This window comes from Diabrotica virgifera, chromosome 3, assembly GCF_917563875.1.
Source record: "Diabrotica virgifera virgifera chromosome 3, PGI_DIABVI_V3a".
Lineage (NCBI taxonomy): Eukaryota > Metazoa > Arthropoda > Insecta > Coleoptera > Chrysomelidae > Diabrotica > Diabrotica virgifera.
In genome coordinates, this window is record NC_065445.1 from 46,922,068 (window position 1) to 46,944,817 (window position 22,750).

The window sequence follows — 22,750 nt, forward strand, 5'->3', positions numbered from 1 at the left end:
CAGTAAATTGAGGAAAATGAGTTATGACCGAGCAGTAGAGGAGAGATTATTTTTAATACGTAGGTATTATGTGCAGAAATAAAATACTTAGTGTAAGATATCTTTTTATGCACCCGTTTATGATCAAATTCGATGTTTTCGAAAGTCATACCGCTACGACAACTAGGGACGTGTAAGATATTTTTAAAACGTTACTAGTTACAAGTACAGAAATACCGTAAATTTTAAGTTGCCTACTCAATTCAGTACAAGGATCAGATACATCAGTATTTTGTAATCAGTATTTGTACTCAGTACCACTGACAACCGGTATCAAAAGTAACAGTTACATGTCCTCACTGATTTTGCCTGTCTCTATTCGCCACGTCCATAGTCAACGGTTGGGTTGGGTTATGTTCAATATGCGGCACGCTAGAAAAACAAATGCACGGGTCACCCGTCCCGCCGGCGCAGGTGGTGTCTGGCTTAGGTTCAATTTGCGCCGGGTCTTAGTGCCGGCGCAAATTGATCCTAAGCGAACACAACCTGGCACCGGCGAGGTGCGTAGAGAGTTCTGCGCATCCTAATATCAGTGAATACAGTGCCAGGTCTAGCATGCGAACGTTTGTCATCGGCGTACAGTTTTCTGGTGTCGTGGGACGCGTGACTCAATTCTCAGTTGCGGTTTTGTTTTCGAGATGGACGTAGAAAAGCTAATATAACTCGTTCGGAATTACTATTATTATAAACAACACTGATTGTGATTGGATTGTCGTTGCAAAAACTGCTTACCTATTACATATATTTATATCTTGTCTACATATTTTATTTTTAAGCATGAACAAGCCCGGTATGATGACACATTTTATTTGAGGGTTGTGCGATATTCACAGATATGCTTAACGGTTTTTAATGATAATGTTGTGTAGCTTTAAGAAAGGAATGATATTTACAAAATTTTTATACCTATAGAAAAGGGATTACGCCATCATTTGTGACATTGTATTTCTAGGCCTGGATCCCGCGTACCAACAAAAAGTAGATTAATAGCAAGCTGAAAATTTGTTAATAGCTTAACGGTGTCTCGTCAGACAAACTTTGATGTACGGGAACACTGAAACAGGGGAAGTTTTAATTGTGGAACGGGTTAAAAATTTGGAATGTCAGACTACAAAAACGTTACATATATTTTGTCGGACAGAACTTCCAATTGATTTGTTACCATTTCATTAAACTCTCATGGAAAAATTAGACTGGTGTTTATCACTAACTGGGCATTTTAATGAGTGAAACAGGAAGAACATGTCAAATAACAGGAATCATGTTGGTTAGTAATAGCAGTCTGATTTTTGAATGAGAGTTTAATGATAAGGTAACAAATCGATTGGTTGTTCTGTCCGACAAAATGCATGGGACGTTTTCGTAATGTGACGTTCCAAATTTTTAAATTGTTCCACTATTAAACCTTCCCCTGTTCCAGTGTTCCTGTACATCAAAGTTTGTCCGAATAGACACCGTTAAGCTACTAACAAATTTTCAGTTTGCCGGATCCAGGTCTATAAATTATGTTTTGCTTTTAAAATAAAAGGTGTCCTTCATTTTGTGTAGGTTCATTTAATAAAAATAAAAGTTAAGTTTCTGTAATACTTAAGAGGTGGCATTTCGAAGACTTGCATCATATTGAAAAGATGTACCGCACGGCTCTGTAGTTAGTGTGGCTTTTGCCAATAAATCAAAGTTATGCGTTTACAAGAGCATATTATTGTTTTCACCCAATTTTGAAAAAAATGTGAAAACTTTGATTTGAAAAATAAGGAGTACCATAATGTGTCATACAGATCAAATAATTGTTTAGTATGTATTTCTAAATCCACACAATCATTGGAAAATGATTCAGTGAAAATATCTATTAATGACACTGTTATCGACAAAGTCGATCAATTTTAAACTTGTCATCATATATTTATTAGACTTTTGTTTATCGTTAAAAATTAAATGATGGTTTTGAATTGTATTTTTTATGTTATTTAATATTTTAGCAAAAACATATTCAGCAAAAATCTTATTTAAAACATGCGAACCGTTTTTGCAATCACAATCAATGCAGTGTTTAACTTATGCTTGTTATTATAAGTATGTAGAAATAGAATACTCAGTGTAAGATATCTTTTTATGCACCCGTTTATGATCAAATTCGATGTTTTCGAAAGTCATACCGCTACGACAACTAGGGACGTGTAAGATATTTTTAAAACGTTACTAGTTACAAGTACAGAAATACCGTAAATTTTAAGTTGCCTACTCAATTCAGTACAAGGATCAGATACATCAGTATTTTGTAATCAGTATTTGTACTCAGTACTGCTGAGAACCGGTATCAAAAGTAACCGTTACATGTCCTCACTGATTTTGCCTGTCTCTATTCGCCACGTCCATAGTCAACGGTTGGGTTGGGTTATGTTCAATATGCGGCACGCTAGAAAAACAAATGCACGGGTCACCCGTCCCGCCGGCGCAGGTGGTGTCTGGCTTAGGTTCAATTTGCGCCGGGTCTTAGTGCCGGCGCAAATTGATCCTAAGCGAACACAACCTGGCACCGGCGAGGTGCGTAGAGAGTTCTGCGCATCCTAACATCAGTGAATACAGTGCCAGGTCTAGCATGCGAACGTTTGTCATCGGCGTACAGTTTTCTGGTGTCGTGGGACGCGTGCCTCAATTCTCAGTTGCGGTTTTGTTTTCGAGATGGACGTAGAAAAGCTAATATAACTCGTTCGGAATTACTATTATTATAAACAACACTGATTGTGATTGGATTGTCGTTGCAAAAACTGCTTACCTATTACATATATTTATATCTTGTCTACATATTTTATTTTTAAGCATGAACAAGCCCGGTATGATGACACATTTTATTTGAGGGTTGTGCGATATTCACAGATATGCTTAACGGTTTTTAATGATAATGTTGTGTAGCTTTAAGAAATGAATGATGTTTACAAAATTTTTATACCTATAGAAAAGGGATTACGCCATCATTTGTGACATTGTATTTCTAGGCCTGGATCCCGCGTACCAACAAAAAGTTGATTAATAGCAAGCTGAAAATTTGTTAATAGCTTAACGGTGTCTCGTCAGACAAACTTTGATGTACGAGAACACTGAAACAGGGGAAGTTTTAATTGTGGAACAGGTTAAAAATTTGGAACGTCAGACTACAAAAACGTTCCATATATTTTGTCGGACAGAACTTCCAATTGATTTGTTACCATTTCATTAAACTCTCATGGAAAAATTAGACTGGTGTTTATCAATAACTGGGCATTTTAATGAGTGAAACAGGAAGAACATGTCAAATAACAGGAATCATGTTGGTTAGTAATAGCAGTCTGATTTTTGAATGAGAGTTTAATGATAAGGTAACAAATCGATTGGTTGTTCTGTCCGACAAAATGCATGGGACGTTTTCGTAATGTGACGTTCCAAATTTTTAAACTGTTCCACTATTAAACCTTCCCCTGTTCCAGTGTTCCTGTACATCAAAGTTTGTCCGAATAGACACCGTTAAGCTACTAACAAATTTTCAGTTTGCCGGATCCAGGTCTATAAAGTATGTTTTGCTTTTAAAATAAAAGGTGTCCTTCATTTTGTGTAGGTTCATTTAATAAAAATAAAAGTTAAGTTTCTGTAATACTTAAGAGGTGGCATTTCGAAGACTTGCATCATATTGAAAAGATGTACCGCACGGCTCTGTAGTTAGTGTGGCTTTTGCCAATAAATCAAAGTTATGCGTTTACAAGAGCATATTATTGTTTTCACCCAATTTTGAAAAAAATGTGAAAACTTTGATTTGAAAAATAAGGAGTACCATAATGTGTCATACAGATCAAATAATTGTTTAGTATGTATTTCTAAATCTACACAATCATTGGAAAATGATTCAGTGAAAATATCTATTAATGACACTGTTATCGACAAAGTCGATCAATTTTAAACTTGTCATCATATATTTATTAGACTTTTGTTTATCGTTAAAAATTAAATGATGGTTTTGAATTGTATTTTTTATGTTATTTAATATTTTAGCAAAAACATAATCAGCAAAAATCTTATTTAAAACATGCGAACCGTTTTTGCAATCACAATCAATGCAGTGTTTAACTTATGCTTGTTATTATAAGTATGTAGAAATAGAATACTCAGTGTAAGATATCTTTTTATGCACCCGTTTATGATCAAATTCGATGTTTTCGAAAGTCATACCGCTACGACAACTAGGGACGTGTAAGATATTTTTAAAACGTTACTAGTTACAAGTACAGAAATACCGTAAATTTTAAGTTGCCTACTCAATTCAGTACAAGGATCAGATACATCAGTATTTTGTAATCAGTATTTGTACTCAGTACTGCTGAGAACCGGTATCAAAAGTAACCGTTACATGTCCTCACTGATTTTACCTGTCTCTATTCGCCACGTCCATAGTCAACGGTTGGGTTGGGTTATGTTCAATATGCGGCACGCTAGAAAAACAAATACACGGGTCACCCGTCCCGCCGGCGCAGGTGGTGTCTGGCTTAGGTTCAATTTGCGCCGGGTCTTAGTGCCGGCGCAAATTGATCCTAAGCGAACACAACCTGGCACCGGCGAGGTGCGTAGAGAGTTCTGCGCATCCTAACATCAGTGAATACAGTGCCAGGTCTAGCATGCGAACGTTTGTCATCGGCGTACAGTTTTCTGGTGTCGTGGGACGCGTGACTCAATTCTCAGTTGCGGTTTTGTTTTCGAGATGGACGTAGAAAAGCTAATATAACTCGTTCGGAATTACTATTATTATAAACAACACTGATTGTGATTGGATTGTCGTTGCAAAAACTGCTTACCTATTACATATATTTATATCTTGTCTACATATTTTATTTTTAAGCATGAACAAGCCCGGTATGATGACACATTTTATTTGAGGGTTGTGCGATATTCACAGATATGCTTAACGGTTTTTAATGATAATGTTGTGTAGCTTTAAGAAAGGAATGATATTTACAAAATTTTTATACCTATAGAAAAGGGATTACGCCATCATTTGTGACATTGTATTTCTAGGCCTGGATCCCGCGTACCAACAAAAAGTTGATTAATAGCAAGCTGAAAATTTGTTAATATCTTAACGGTGTCTCGTCAGACAAACTTTGATGTACGAGAACACTGAAACAGGGGAAGTTTTAATTGTGGAACAGGTTAAAAATTTGGAACGTCAGACTACAAAAACGTTCCATATATTTTGTCGGACAGAACTTCCAATTGATTTGTTACCATTTCATTAAACTCTCATGGAAAAATTAGACTGGTGTTTGTCAATAACTGGGCATTTTAATGAGTGAAACAGGAAGAACATGTCAAATAACAGGAATCATGTTGGTTAGTAATAGCAGTCTGATTTTTGAATGAGAGTTTAATGATAAGGTAACAAATCGATTGGTTGTTCTGTCCGACAAAATGCATGGGACGTTTTCGTAATGTGACGTTCCAAATTTTTAAACTGTTCCACTATTAAACCTTCCCCTGTTCCAGTGTTCCTGTACATCAAAGTTTGTCCGAATAGACACCGTTAAGCTACTAACAAATTTTCAGTTTGCCGGATCCAGGTCTATAAAGTATGTTTTGCTTTTAAAATAAAAGGTGTCCTTCATTTTGTGTAGGTTCATTTAATAAAAATAAAAGTTAAGTTTCTGTAATACTTAAGAGGTGGCATTTCGAAGACTTGCATCATATTGAAAAGATGTACCGCACGGCTCTGTAGTTAGTGTGGCTTTTGCCAATAAATCAAAGTTATGCGTTTACAAGAGCATATTATTGTTTTCACCCAATTTTGAAAAAAATGTGAAAACTTTGATTCGAAGAATAAGGAGTACCATAATGTGTCATAATTATAATCTCCTTTATACAGATCAAATAATTGTTTAGTATGTATTTCTAAATTCACACAATCATTGGAAAATGATTCAGTGAAAATATCTATTAATGACACTGTTATCGACAAAGTCGATCAATTTTAAACTTGTCATCATATATTTATTAGACTTTTGTTTATCGTTAAAAATTAAATGATGGTTTTGAATTGTATTTTTTATGTTATTTAATATTTTAGCAAAAACATAATCAGCAAAAATCTTATTTAAAACATGCGAACCGTTTTTGCAATCACAATCAATGCAGTGTTTAACTTATGCTTGTTATTATAAGTATGTAGAAATAGAATACTCAGTGTAAGATATCTTTTTACGCACCCGTTTATGATCAAATTCGATGTTTTCGAAAGTCATACCGCTACGACAACTAGGGACGTGTAAGATATTTTTAAAACGTTACTAGTTACAGGTACAGAAATACCGTAAATTTTAAGTTGCCTACTCAATTCAGTACAAGGATCAGATACATCAGTATTTTGTAATCAGTATTTGTACCCAGTACCACTGAGAACCGGTATCAAAAGTAACCGTTACATGTCCTTACTGATTTTGCCCGTCCCTCTATTCGTTGCAGAGACAGCCAACGGTTGGGTTGGGTTGTGTTCAATATGCGGCACGCTAGAAAAATAAATGCACGGGTCACCCGTCCCGCCGGCGCAGGTGGTGTCTGGCTTAGGTTCAATTTGCGCCGGGTCTTAGTCTATCCAACCCTGGGCGTAGGGTGGGCCGAAAAAACTAAAATTATTTTTTTCAAGTCGTAATACCGCGGAAAAGTTGCGAATGTATGAGACTAAAAAGGGGTACGAATTTAAAAAATATCGGTTTATATATTCCATTCGCGCATGAGCCATAAAGTTTGCCGAAATTGGTAAAAAACTGATTTTTTTGCGATAATTTTTAACAGATTAAATTTAGCGTGGATACGTTTGTAATAGCTCATTTTCTCATTCTTAATAACCATCCTAACTAAATTTAACCGTGTTATTAAAATCCCTTAACATTTTTCGTTCGCGCATAAGCCGTAAAGTTAGCCAAAATGTAAAATATTTGCATATTTCATACACGTTAAATCTTTCGTATTAAAAGTTTTTGTGAACCTAATAGTTCAAAACGTGCCATATTAGTTTAAAGTAGCTTCCCCGCTGTGTTGTGATTCAGTCGCGTAAATGCATAATTGAAGGCCTATACTTTGATGGGACGAAGGACGACACTTTAAAGAGAGAAGTAGCTCATTCCAAACGATTTCGCAGAATGAAGAAAGAAGAGCACATCTCGTTAAAGAACCTAGTTCAAAATATATCGGACATATTACTCCAACCTCCGGAAGTTCTGAACATAATATTGTTACATGTATTGTTTCTTATCTCTCTGGTCGTGATATTTCTCTTAATAGACTAATTGTTATTGGATGTGATGGCACTGCTGTAAATACCGGTTTGAAAAGTGGCGTAATTCGTCGCATCGAAGTACATTTAGAGAAACCGTTACAATTTGCCTCATTCATTTCAATGAGCTCCTATTTAGGCATTTGTTCCAGCATCTAGATGGTAAATCAACGGGACCAAAATCCCTTAAAGGACCGATTGGAGAAAAGCTTATTGACTGTGAAAAACGTCCAGTAGTTGCATTCAATAGTATTGAGTGCCAGATACCTACAATTGACAGAAGTCAACTAAGCAAGGATCAGCAATATCTGTTTGATATTTCAATTTCAGTATATTCAGGGATCTGTAAAGAAGACTTGTCCATACGAGATCCTGGTCCCTTGTCGCATTCTAGGTGGTTGACAACAGCAAACCGAACCCTCAGATTATACTTAAATGAAGAGAATCCAACTTCTGATCTCAAAGAAATCTTTCAACTTATATTGAAAACATACATGCCCATGTGGTTTTTCATAAAAAATAGTAACAGCTTTACAGATGGACCAAAACTTGTACACCAATCAATACAAACTACAAGGCACCTGCCTGAAGAATTGCGTAATGTTGTTGACCCTGTTATTGAGCGTAATGCTTTTTTCGCCCATCCAGAACATTTGATGTTGGCCATGACACAAGATAACAGAAAACATATAAGAGAGCTTGGACTTCGCAGAATTCTGAAAGCTAGATAGATAAAACAAGATCTAACATTAGAATATTCAAACCGCCAAAACTAAATTTTGAATATCGAGACTATTCAGAAATAATTCATTGGTTAGACTGTGACATATCTTCTCCTCCATTAGTAAAAGATATAAATGATGACGAAATAACATTAATTATTCAGAGTGATTCAGCCCCTAACTGGGATGTAATATTAAAGTCATTTACTGTTCATACACAGGCAGTAGAACGATGTGTAAAACTCGTAACAGAAGCCGCTGGAAAAGTTTGCGGAGATGAGAATCGCGACGGCTTCATAAGAACAACATTGAGGTCTGCAATGCCGGATCACAGTTCAAAGTGCCTTCAACTATGTAATAGCAAAATGGTGTTAAAATAATACAAGATGGACTGGACGGACAATGGACTGGTGGACATTGGACCATATTGTCGAATTGAAAACTTGCATCTCGTAAAAAAATTGATTTTTTCTATATTCACAAACAATATTTTTAAATAATAGCGTACTAAAATTCTGAAAATGATGTGTTTAAAGTGTGTTTATTTTAAGGGTTCTCAATGCAAGTTTAACAAAATGTATATGTGAGTATTATTTTCATTCAACTAAACTCTAATTACGAAAAATTAAATGTGTATGAAATATGCAATTTTGTCACATTTTGGCTATTTTTATGCCTTATGCGCGAACGGAAAATGATAAGAGATTTTAATAACACGGTTAAATTTAGTTAGTATGGTTATTAAGAATGAGAAAATGAGCTATTACAAACTTATCCACGCTAAATTTAATATGTTAAAAATTATCGCAAAAAATCAGTTTTTTACCAACTTCGGCAAACTTTATGGCTCATGCGCGAATGGAAGATATAAACCGATATTTTTTTAAATTCTTACCCCTTTTTAGTCTCATACATTCGCAACTTTTCCGCGGTATTACGACTTGAAAAAAATAATTTTAGTTTTTTCGGCCCACCCTACTGGGCAGTTGCACAGAACGTGTTCCGCCCTCTCGTCATTAACCTGACAGAATCTGCAATTTGCACTTTCTGCCAGTTCAATTTTGTTTATGTATCCCTTGAGGCGATAGTGTTCTGTTAGGAGACTTACGATAATACGCAAGTCATTCCAATGTAACAGATCTTTGAAAATTCTCTTCAAATTTGGAATTTCTCTAAATGTTTCTTTTGCCCCTTCTCTGGCAAGTATGTCGGCTTTTTCGTTTCTTTTAATAACAGTATGTCTATGCTGATCTAGAGTAAACTTACCTACTTTGTTACTTTTTACGATCCAAATCAAATTCGGAACAGAGCTCTAAACTAACTTGGAGTCAATATAACTCGATTCCAGTGCCGTTAATGACTCCTCGAAGGTTCCACATCCGCAAAAGTATAGATTAGGAGAAGATTTATACAAGAATGTGTTCTGTCACCGCTGCTGGTTAATCTTTAAGTTTCTATTTAAAGAGACACTGGAGGAGTCAAGGTTAATGGCGTTAAGATCAACAGCATCAGAAACGCCGATGATACGGTGTTTCTTGCTGTTTTCGACTTGGGTCTACAACGACTCATCGACAAGACCAACTCGACCTGGGAGCAATTTGATATGGAAATAAACTTAAAAAAAATAAAGTGACATTAATCCGAAAACCCTAAAACGTATCTACCTACCTCAACCTTACACAATAAATAACCACTTTTTAGAACAGGTCAATAAATTTAAGTATTGTCAGCGCGGGAATCCCTTGGAAAATTTAATCGAATATAACAAAATTCAGTTAGGCAACATTGTCTGAATGTTGATATTAATATATCCCTTCCAAGATAAATAGAACTGTAATTTAGTCCAGACAAATTAATATATTTTTTGCCAACAAAAATGAGATGTTTTAACCAAATGATGTTTCAAATATGATGTGCAAAATAATTTTTAATTCGGTTCCGCTAATGAACTTGCATTTTTTGTCATTATAGTAGAAAAAAGGTTAAATTTCACTTGCATAATCATTATCGTCCAGTTATCGTCCATTTATTTTAACTGTACTAATATCCGTCGACTAATTTAGGATTATTAATGGGTTGTTAAAACATTTTATCTTTAGCGGATTCTGGAATGTTTTAAACATATCGAATTTCATTGATAAAATGCGCATATCCCAGCGATCTTCCTTTCAACTATACCAGGGATGTTGGATCGGTAGCAGCCTAAATCCTAATCCAGAAATATGACCGACAATCGAACAGGCCAGAAGATATTTCGAAAAAATCAAAAAATTGCTTTGAAAAGTCGAAATTCAACTACGTTTTTCAAAATGCTACGTCGACTCTTCTCTATGCAGTTGAGATATGGACCCTTACAACATCAACCGTAAATAAATTGGAGGCATTTGAAATGTGGATCTACCGGAGTATCCTCAAAATTTCATGGATATCTCATACCTCAAACGAACAACTGCTACATAGAATAGGCAAGGGAAGAGAACTTTTCAAAACAGTGAAAGTTAGAAAAACCATATCTACAAAAGAAAATATCGAGGGAAAGAGAGGACTATGAAGGAAAATACTATTGTGCCTATGAAACAACCGACAATGGACAGGGCTAAATTTTGAACAACTAATAACAAAAACTCGTCGCCTTAATACTATAACTTGATAACTCGAAATTAGTGGTTCTGTGGAAAATTGGTTTAAAGATTTTAAAAAATATTTGTGCTGCTACCATGATGTTGGTAAATGCGGAATTCACTCTGCAGCTCTAAAATACTGTTCCTTAACTTTTTGGCTACTGATCTATTTAGGAATACGGTGCAAATTTGTTTTCCAATATGGAAAATCACATGAAAATTTCAAGTTATCAACTTTTAGCACTAGGTACCATAATGTTAACATTTTTGGTAATGTCGCATGTTGTGCCAAGTTGCATCTAAGTGAAATTTTCAACAAAACTAATATTTTAAGCATTATTTTGGTGAAAATTAGTCCTCTGCCATGGGGGTTGCCAGATCTGCCAACAATTCTCGAATTTTTGTATTAACATGAATCGAATAAACAGATAGCAATTACCTGGTAAGCTCAATGGTTTTAGAAAAATACGTGCTACAACTAGATAACTAGAGTTAGCTAGTTGTAGCATTCAGTGTATGTCATATTCACTATTATTTCGATTAAACAATGACTTGATAACTTATCTTGTCAAGTTTTAGCACTAAATATTAGGGGCATTTGAGTTTTATCAACTTTCGTCAATCATAAATAAATACTTAACCCGTTTGGAGCAAGTTATCAAGTTTTTACACAATATGGAGGCAAATAAAATACATCTTGTGAATTAGTTGTCTCAAAAACGTCAATTTTGGAGTTATCAAGTTATAGTACTAAGGCGACGAGTTGAAGAGAGACAAGAGCTTCCAATAATTGTAGTAGCCTACCTACATTGAGGAGAGGGCACTTTAAGAAGAAGGATATCCGAAATAATTTTTAGATTTGTCCCTGAACTATTTGTCTACAAACTTCCTCGTGATTAGTTCCTGCAAGCATATTTATATAAATTTCTGAATTGAAAGCATTGATCTGTCATTATAAGATTCGTTGTATTCGACTCCCATTCGTTCCTTCCTGGACTTGACAAACCTTAGATATTCGTTCATTGATGCAACCGATTCAGCACCTAAAATTGAAAGAAAAATCACTTGGCTATTGACTTCTTTCAGTTCTGACTCTGTATACTATTAGTTAACGGTATAATTATTATACAAAGTAATTGGTTTGTATTTTTTATTGATTCTTAGTCATTTGCACATGACCTAAAGGTTATAAAGGATTATCGAAATATTTTTGAACTTGACTAATGAAGCCTTAGTTTAGGCTTGCGAGATTTGTGCATGTTAACACTTCTATTATCAGATTAGAAAAAATCGACAATCATCAACGATCAGCGATCACGGTGAGATACACGCTGCGAACCAAATTACAGATACCACTGAGGATTTAAATTCAATCACATATCGAATCGAAAAATCACTTCCAATCGCTTCTAACTCGAATCAAGCATGCTTGGCGATAGTTGTATGTTACATCACAGGTTAATTTATTTGTTTAATGAAAGCATGAATCATTTTTATTAAATATCTACATTAGGTCAGGCAGGAAAATTTAAAAATTCAGCATTATGTGAAAATGTAAAAAGTACATGGATTTTTTTTCTCAATCCAATTAACGTGATTAAGAACATACAGTAGCGCGTCATCAATATAACATCGGGAGATGGTATCATACCTTTTTTCGTAAGGTCTGCGAAACTTTGGCAACAGTGGTAATCATTGACATTACCTAAGATCAATAGTTTGACAATTATACTCATAGGCGCACTAAATGGAAATAATAGAAAACAATTTTGTTATTAGGAAATAAATATTTATAAAAATAAACCAAAATGGGTGAAAATTTTATGTTAAGATAGGTATTTGTACGAAGTAATAATATTGTAATAAATAATCATTTCGTTGTGAAGCGAAACAAGAGAAGACTACTCTTTTTATTTAGTTCATAGAGCGCCAAAAGCACTCTAACTTTTTATACTCGCATTAGAATTCGAAATATTTTTACGTAAAATAAACTTACTTAGGGTCCCTTAGCTTACAACACCGCTCAAGTCGAAAATTAAGGGTTTTCAGATTTTAATACCATTGGATAGATCTGCTCATGGCGCATCTAACCATTTGTCACATGATTTAGATTTCAATCAGATGCCGTAATTTAAAAAGTAGTGACACCGCGCAAGTCGTCAACACCTGTATCATGGTCAACACCGCACAAGTCGCTCTGTGATTATTATGTTTTATTTGTATTTTATCTGTACTTGAGTTTTACTGCTGAAAAGTCTAGTATCCAAGAAGTTTTTATAGAAGATTAAGAGGTAAGCTATATAATAAAGTAATGTTTATTCATTTACGCGTATTAATATAGAAAGAAATGATAATAAAATAACTTAAGCGGTGTTTACTAACGGCATTTTTTTTAACTTAGGTGGTGTTTCAAAAAGCAGTTTTTTTCGTCTCCTGTAAAGTTGGTAAAAATGACTTATGCGGTGTTGTTAGCTAAGGGACGATAGGTACCTACATACAGTGAGCTGCAATAAGTGTTACCCCCCCCCCCCTTATTAACTTTTTAGCACTTAAACAAAACGCTCGGACAGGTCAATTTTTAAAATATTCACAGTATATTATAGCATCAATGTTTCGAACTTTACGCGATCCCTCTTCAGGTGACAGGCACAACTTTGATATCTTTAAATGGGAAAGTGCATCATGTAACACCTCATTTAAAAGCTTTTGAAATAGTGATTACAAAACTGGATAATACTTTAATCCTTTTTGAAAGCGTAGGCGCAAAATTTCGGTCGAATTATTTTTCAATGTATTCATTTTTTTCGAATCCTCAGAAGACTAATACGTATTTTTGAAAAATTTAAACGCAGAATGAAATATTACAGTATTATCGAGGGTCGAAAGTCCCTGAAAACTACTATAATCATTATATTAATAAGACACAGGGGTGAAAAAAGAGAAAATTTAGTCTGATTTTTAATTTCAAATAAATCATTCAAAAGAAACTTTTTGTTTATCCTAAGGGACTTTCAGCCCTCGGTAGTAATGTAATCTTTCATTCTGCGTTTAAATTTTTTAAAAATACCTAATAGTTTTCTCAGGATTCGAAAAAAATTAATGCGTTTAAAAATAATTCGAACGAAATTCTGCGCCTACGCTCGTAAAGAGGATTAAAGTGTTATATATTTTTGTCATCAGTATTTAAAAAGCTTTTAAATGAGGTGTCACATTATATACTTTCCTATTTAAAAAAAAATCAAAGTTGTGCCTGTCACCTGAAGAGGGATCGCGTAAAGTTCGAAACATTGATGCTATAATATACTATGATTATTTTAAAACTCGACCTGTCCGAGCGTTTTGCTTATGTACTAAAAATAAATAAGTTAATAAGGGGGGGTAACACTTATTCAAGCCCACTGTGTAACTAAAACTCACAATTAACAATAATCTAATTTTTCAAATAGGCCAACAACTTAGTTCTATTACACAAAAATTTAATAAATAACCACTACTTTCCTATGAAACAACAATAACGAATTCTTAAAATAATACACTACGGCACTGAACAGAGATATCGATAAAGATAAAAGAACAGATAAGAAAAAATCTGACGCAGGTTTGTCAAAATGACAGTGATAATTTCTCTATGTTGCCTAATTAGTTATTAGTTATAATATGTTCGATTTCTTGTTAGAAATAAAAAATTTTAGTAGGTCCAAAATGACACAAAATCTAGGCATGTATTTTTCCAATACAATATCGAAAACCCCTTTGTTTTTTAATTGCTAATCAAGCGGACGCGACACTATTTTCAACCGTTGCGTTGGCGTAATCGGAAAAAATTTTAAGTGTAAGAAAAATTGCTTAAAAAATTTTTTGAACCATTTTTGACCCTGGCAACATGAAAATTTGTTAATAGCGAACCTTATCAAGCAAGATGATGAAAAAAATTAAATCAGAACATTTTTCCGCACATACAGGGTGTCCCAGACTAATTTACCCATGCTATATCTCTTAAACGAATAGAGATTTTCGAATGGGACAAAAGGTGATATATTCTACTTGTAATACACTTTCATATGGCGTAGAAAAAATTCATCCCCTAAATATTCATCCCTAACTTACAGGGTGCTATTTAAAAAAAATAAAGCTAGGGGTTGTAACTAAGGGATGAATATTTAGGGGATATTTTTTTCTACGTCATATTAAAGTGTCTTACAAATGTAATAGATCAGTTTTTGTCCCATTCGAAAATCTCCATTCGTTTATGAAATATAGCCTTGATAAATTAGTCTGGGACACATAAATAACAAAACTAAACTGATATTTTCTTGGTTATTTACGAACCGATTTTAGTTTCAAAAAATATGTTGAATAGACGATAGAAGATCACATCCAAAACTATAAAAAAATATACAGGGTGCTATTAAAAAAATTAAAGTTAGGGGTTGTAACTAAGGGATTATTATTTAGGGGATGATTTTTTGTACGCCATATTAAAGTGTATTACAAATAGAATATATCACCTTTTGTCCCATTCGAAAATCTCTATTCGTTTAAGAGATATAGCGTAGGTAAATTAGTCTGGGACACCCTGTATATTTACGCATATTTTACATACAATGCTGTATACATGCAACGGTTGAAAATAGTGTAGCGGCCGCTTGATTAGCAATTAAAAAACAAAGAGGTTTTCGATATTGTATTGCAAAAATCTCTTCGGGATTTCATCAATCGATGTTTAACGAATATCTACCTACCTTAGCAACATTGAAATTTTCAGTTTTTCACATAGTTTTGAGGGTTAAAAATGGCCGATTTCGCAATTTTTAATCGCTTATATGTCAAAACCTATCAACTTTAGGGAAAAGTTACTAAAGACCTTTTCGGTTTGGAATGATCCAAGAAATCTAAAAAAAACTTTGTTCGGTGCAAAAAAAATAAGTTTAGGAAAAAGACAAAAAAACATTTAAAAAATGTTTGACCCATTTTTGGACCTGGCAACATGCAAATTGTTAAAAGAGGTCCTTTTTGAATACGATTGTGCAAATAATCCGAATCAGAATATTTTTCCTAGCGGATGCGCAGTGGCTTTCTGGAATATCCTTGTAATTTTTAGAAATAGCCATGCGATATGGATATTTATAAATCTAAATGAATTTTTCCGGTATGGAAAAATCCTATACCGATTTGTTTCAGCCAACTGAATATTTGATGGTTTATTTCTTCCGGTAGATTAGGCCTTTTAAAATTTAGTAAGATTTTTAAACGATGTTTTAAAAAATTAGATTTACCCTTGAAAGAAGCTCGAAGAAGTTGAATCACAAACCGATTTAAAATAAAATTAACATAAAAATCCAGAAGACGAGGTCCACTCTGGGTACCAGATAATATATTTTTTTTTTATTTATTTATTGTTTATACGTATGACCTGGCCTCTAGTGACTAATCCAGGTCGTTTTTTCCTGATGGGATTACAGATTTTTTTTATATTTTTACATTTTTTACTAAACTACTTAATCTATTTTTACAATATACTAATTAATTTGCCATAATCTATTAATTACATTTAACAAATACATTTAACAAATTTAAACAATATACATTTGTTAAAATATTTTTGGTACTATCAACTCCCTTCTAAGTTATAAATATAGTCCCTCTATTTTCAGAAGAGAGTTGGTAGTCTTTTTTTTTTAATTTAATGAATTATTATTTTTATTTATATATTTTATATTGAATTATTATTATTATAATTGTAAATATCTATTTTTGAATTTATATTTTATTTTATTTATTTTAACTTTATCATACTCAACTTCATCAGGGTTGGATTATTTGTTGTCTTCTTCTATTATTATAGATTTCTTGTTGTTTTTTAGATATTATTTCTGTTAGATTGTTTAATATTCCAAAATATTCTTCATTTTCTAGTATATCTTTTATTTCAATTCTTTCTAATCTTCTTCTCATTTCATTCTACCAGATAATATTTTTTTTTTTTTTTTTTTTATTTATTTATTATTTATACATATGACCTGGCCTCTAGTGACTAATCCAGGTCGTTTTTTCCTGATGGGATTACAGATATTTTTTTTTTATATTTTTACATTTTTTACTCAACTATTAAATCTATTTTTACAATAACAATTTGCCATAATCTCTTAATTACGTATAACAAACAAATTTAAATAAACAATTTAAAATATTTTTGGTACTATCAACTCCCTTCTAAGTTATAAAGACAGTCCCTCTATTTTCAGAAGAGAGTTGGTAGTTTTTTTTTTTTTTTTTATTTTTTTTTATTTTTATGAATTATGTATTGAATTATTATTTTTATTTATTTATTTTATATTGAATTATTATTATTATAATTGTAAATATCTATTTTTGAATTTATATTTTATTTTATTTATTTTAACTTTATCTTACTCAACTTCATCAGGGTTGGATTATTGGTTGTCTTCTTCTATTATTATAGATTTCTTGTTGTTTTTTAGATATTATTTGTGCGAGATTGTTTAATATTTCAAAATATTCTTCATTTTGTAATATATCTCTTATTTCAATTCTTTCTAATCTTCTTCTCATTTCTCTGTGTTCTTCATTTTCTATAGTATTTTCACAATGTAACACTATATGTTCTGGTGTACCTAGTTCTCCACATTCACAATATGCATCATCTTTTAAGTTAAATCTTTCCAAATATGTTGGGTACGGTCCATGTCCTGTTAAAAAGTGTATTAAACCTTGTTTTGGATTAAAATAATTTGGAATGTTTTCTAATATTGGTATAAAATTGTATAAACGTCTAGATTTTGTTGAATTTTCCCATTCATTTTGTCTTTTTCTATTTATTATTTCTTTTAATTCTCTTTTATTTCTTATATCTAATCCTATTATTTGTATTATTTTTTCATGTTTTTCTTTTTTTAGCCAATAATTACATGCTCTTTTTTGTGTTTCTAAATGCATTGGTATTACTCCAGTTAAAACTGTGAGTGCCTGTGTTGCAGTTGTTCCAAATGCTCCCGTCATTCTTACAAGAAATCCTCTCTGAGCTCTATTTAATTTTTCTGCGTTTTTTTTATTTATTAATCTATGTGCCCATACACTTGAACCGTACCCTACAATTGATGCAAGTATTGTACTTAGGTATATTCTCATCTGTCGGAACGAAATTCTATATTCCTTCTGTGCTAGACTAGCAATGCTATGCATGATCTTTGTTGCCTTTTCACAGACACAATTCATGTGTTTTGTAAATAATTTTTGTTCGTCTATTATAATACCTAAATATCTTGTTTCCATTTTTCTTTTTATTGTTTTCCCTCTAATTTTTATAATTGGATCTCTTTCTAAATTTCCTTTTATTAAACTATATGTTGTTTTTGAATCTGATATTGTTAATTTTACTTTATTCATCCAATCATTTACTCTTATTAATACTTCATTTGATTTATTTTCTAATTCTCTTCTTGAGTTTGCATCTATGATCAACAACAAATCATCTGCATATGCTATGCTTCCAAGCACTTCAGGATCTATAGTCAATTGTTCCAACCAGATAATACGAGGACCAAGAAATACTTGGGTTTGCTCATCAGAATTGAAAAGGCCGTGGTGACCTAGCTGGCGCTTAGACTATTTTTGCAATCGCCATTTTAAAGATTTTAAAATAGGATAAAAGATAAATAGACACCTAAAGGTCTGTATATTATGTATATTATGTAGGCGTATGTATATTATATACAGTATGGTGCAAATAAAGGAATAAATTCATTATTTCCTAAACCAGCGAATTTAAGGAAAAATTCCGAAACAGGTCGATTTTTATTTTTAAATCATGATATTTTTGCATATATGGCATACTAGTGACGTCATCCATCTGGACGTGATGACGTAATCGATGATTTTTTTTAAATGATAATAGGGGTCGTGTGATTCATTTGAAAGCATATTCAATTCTCTATTCAGTAATATAAACATTTACATAATTATTTATACACAGTGTCAAAAAAAAATTTTAAAATTAAAATTATTTGACAAAACAAAAAGAAGAATGTATGTAATTTCTTTAATTCTAAATACATTTTACTCCTGTCACAAATCAGAAAAAAATGTTTATGTCACAAATAAACATTGCTTTTCGTTTAAATTAAATGTTTAAACTTCCAGGAGAGGAAAGTGGCTGGCGGGAGCTGGCTTGAACATTGAATTTAATTGAAAAGCAATGTTTATTTGTGACTTAAAATTTTTTTTTCTGTTTTCGGGTAATACTAAAATGTATCTCGAATTAAGTAAATTATATACATTCTTCTTTTTGTTTTGTTATATAATTTTAATTAAAAAAATTTTTTGACACCGTGTATAAATAATTATGTAAATATTTATATTACTAAATAGAGAATTAAATAACCTTTCAAATGACCTAGCAAACGACTCCTATTCCTATGTAAAAAATCATCGATTACGTTATCACGCCCAGATGGATGACGTCACTAGTATGAGATATTAGCCAAAATATCACAATTTTAAAATAAAAATCTACCTGTTTTCGGATTTTTTTTTGAAGTCATCGGTTTACGAAATAACGAATTTATTCCTTTCATTTGCACCATACTGTAGGTATATTATTATCGTTATATTATGTAGTATATTATGAAAAACGTATAGGTATTATGTAGGTTGTCTTTATAACCGTGTAATAACTAAAAAATACCTGGATTTGTCACAGTATTGAGAAAAATCTTGTTTCTCCGAGTTAGTATGACATTTTAATAGATAAGTATACTCAAGTGCCCTGAGGTTATTTCTACATAATATTTTTCACATTTTGCAATATTTTTGGAAGCTCATATTTTTATAAAAGCACAGATATGGCTGAGATATTCAGATTAAATTAGAAACGTTATGATTGGTATATTTAGCAACAATTCAACAGATTGGGTAAATCTGTTAAGTAATTGTAATCTGTAGATGATGGTTTTAATAAAAGTTATAGGTAATGATAAGATACGGTATACAGTAATAATTATTATTCTCTATATATTTTTTGATAATAAAGTTCTCCCTGTATGCCCATTCATATTAATACACATAATTTACAGGTGAATATGAGGTCAATGAAAAGAGACTAAAATATCATAAATAAGATTTATAAGTGACTTTTTACACGTATATTAACATTTAATAATTGCATCATATTTCTCTATTGTGACCTGACAAGATTATGGAGAAATAAGGCTCTAGGCTACGATGCGAAAAAACACCATAGGATCGCCGGCGTATTACGCAGCGGGGATGCCCATTTAGGGTAAGAAGTTTACCTACAACAACGTTCAGGACCGGCGGAAGCCTATAAATGATTATTTGATATTTGACTTTAACTATTCTTGTCAATACATCTAACTAAATATTTACAAAAATAAACAAACTTTCAAATAATCTAAAATAACATACACTGGGGTGAAAAATTAACCGGACACCTTAAAAATGAGTTATTTTTGATGTCTCGAATGTTCTAAACCTGTTGTCCGATTAAAGTGATATTTTAATATATTATAACCTTATTTTTTAGCAATATCGCTGTAATAATATTATTGCTAAACAGGTAAATTTTCATTGTATACCGGGTGTACCAATGAAACTGTGTTTTTTCTCAAACTTCGCATCACCCTGTGGAATATTCTAACATTTATAAAATATTCAAACTAAAACCCAACTATAGCCTCATATTTTCTTAACATTCTGTTTTTTGATTCATTCGCTTATATTGGACCGTAAAAAAGTTAGGTACTTTAACAATTAGCCATGTTTTTCATCAATACAGGGTGTTTTTAAATAAGTATGGCAAACTTCAAGGGGTAATTCTACATGAAAAAATAATGACAGTTTGCTTTGTAAACCTATGTCCGCAAATGCTTCGTTTCTGAGATAGAGGGTGTTAAAATTTTTCTTACAAACTGACGATTTATTTATTGCTTTAAAACCGGTTGAGAAATGCAAATGAAATTTGGTGTGTTTTAAGGCGTAGTTATTGTACATTTTTTCACATACAAGTAAGAATTTAATATCATTCTATTAATATGAGCCGTCATATTACCCGTATGCGCGCCAATGGTGAATATTAAGTTCTTACTTGTATGTGAAAAAAATGTACAATAACTACGTCTTAAAATACAGCAAATTGAATTTGCATATCTCAACCGTTTTTAAAACAATAAATAAATCGTCAGTTTATAAGATAAATTTCAGCAGCCCCTATCTCGGAAACGAAGCATTTGCTGACATACCGTTAATGAAGCAAACTTTCATTATTTCTTCATGCAGAATTACCCCTTAAAGTTTGCCATACTTATTTAAAAACACCCTGTATTGATGAAAAACATGTCTAGTTGTTAAAGTACCTAACTTTTTTATTCTCGAACATAAGCGAATGAATCAAAAAACAAAATACTGAGAACACATGAGGCTAGAGTTGGATTTTAATTTCAGTATTTTATAAATGCTAGAATATTCCACAGGGTGATGCGAACTTTGAGAAAAAAACACAGTTTGATTGGTACACACGGTATACAATTAGGATTTAACTGTTTAGCAACAATACTATTACAGCGATATTGTTAAAGAATAAGGCTATAATATATTAAAAACATCACTTAAATCGGACAACAGGTTCAGAAAACTTGAGACATAAAAAATGACGTGTCCGGTTAATTTTGCACCCCAGTGTATTATATAGACATCCCCATCTAACAAGGATGTAACTCATTTTTAGCAATTTTACAGGAGAGGCAAAAAACGAAAATATGCATTTCTAAAAGTTTTGTAGCGAAATGGTTAGAAGACTCTTTTACACTAATAGTCTAAGAGCTGGGAGCGGATTTTGTGCGTGATAAGTAATATGGAAAAACTATACGGGGATATGTAGAATTTGTTGTGTACATGACTTTCACCAACGGCCGGAAACCAGTGTTGGGGCCGAGGGTAGTTATAAGGGGTCAAAGTCGCGGATTTTATTATTTTTTTTATGACGCTCATGATCGAGATAGTGCACCAAAATTTGGGAATAAGTAGGTCATGACGTACCTAAGTAAAATCTCTAGGGGCTAAACGCTGCGTGGCCGACAAAGGGGTGGGGGTAGGGGTGAATATAAAAAATATAAGGGGTTTTTTGCGACGTTCGTGATTGAGATAGTGCACCAAAATTTGGGTATAAGTAGACCATAACAAAAGTAATTAAAATCCCCAGAGCCGGAAACCAGAGTCGGGAAGGAAGGTAGTTATAAGGGACCAAATTTCCGTTTTTTATTATTTTTTTTTGTGACGCTCATGATCGAGATAGCGCGCCAAAATTTGGGAATAAGTAGGTCATGACGTAACTAAGTAAAATCTCCAGGAGTGGAACGCTGAGTGGCCGACAAAGGGGTAGGGCAGGGGTGAATATAAAAAAATGTAAGGGGTTTGTTGCGACGTTCGTGACTGAGATAGTGCACCAAAATTTGGGAATTAGTAGACCATGACATAACTAAGTAATATCCCCAGAGGCGGAAACCAGAGTTTCGGTCGAGGGTAGTTATAAGGGGTAAAAATCGCGGTTTTTATTATTTTTTTTGTGACGCTCATGATGGAGATAGTGCACCAAAATTTGGGAGTAAGTAGGTTATGACGTAACTAAGTAAAATCTTCAGGGGCGGAACGCTGCTTGGGGTACAAAGGGGTGGTAAGCAGGGGTGAGTATAAAAATATATGGGGTTTTTTTTGCCGTTCGTAATCGAGATAGTGCACCAAAATTTGGGAATAAGTAGATCATGAAATTACTAAGTAAAATCTTCAGGGGCGGAACACTGCGTGGAGGACAACTGTTGTGCCGGGTCACAAAAAAATAATACACACTGCGACTTTGACCCCTTAAAACTACCCTCATCCCCAACTCTGGTTTCCGGCTCTGGGGCTTTTACTTAGCTAAGTTATGGTCTACTTATTCCCAAATTTTGGTGCACTATCTCAATCTAGCACGTCGCAAAAAACCCCTTATATTTTTTATATTCACACCTACCCCCACCCCTTTATCGGCCACGCAGCGTTCCATC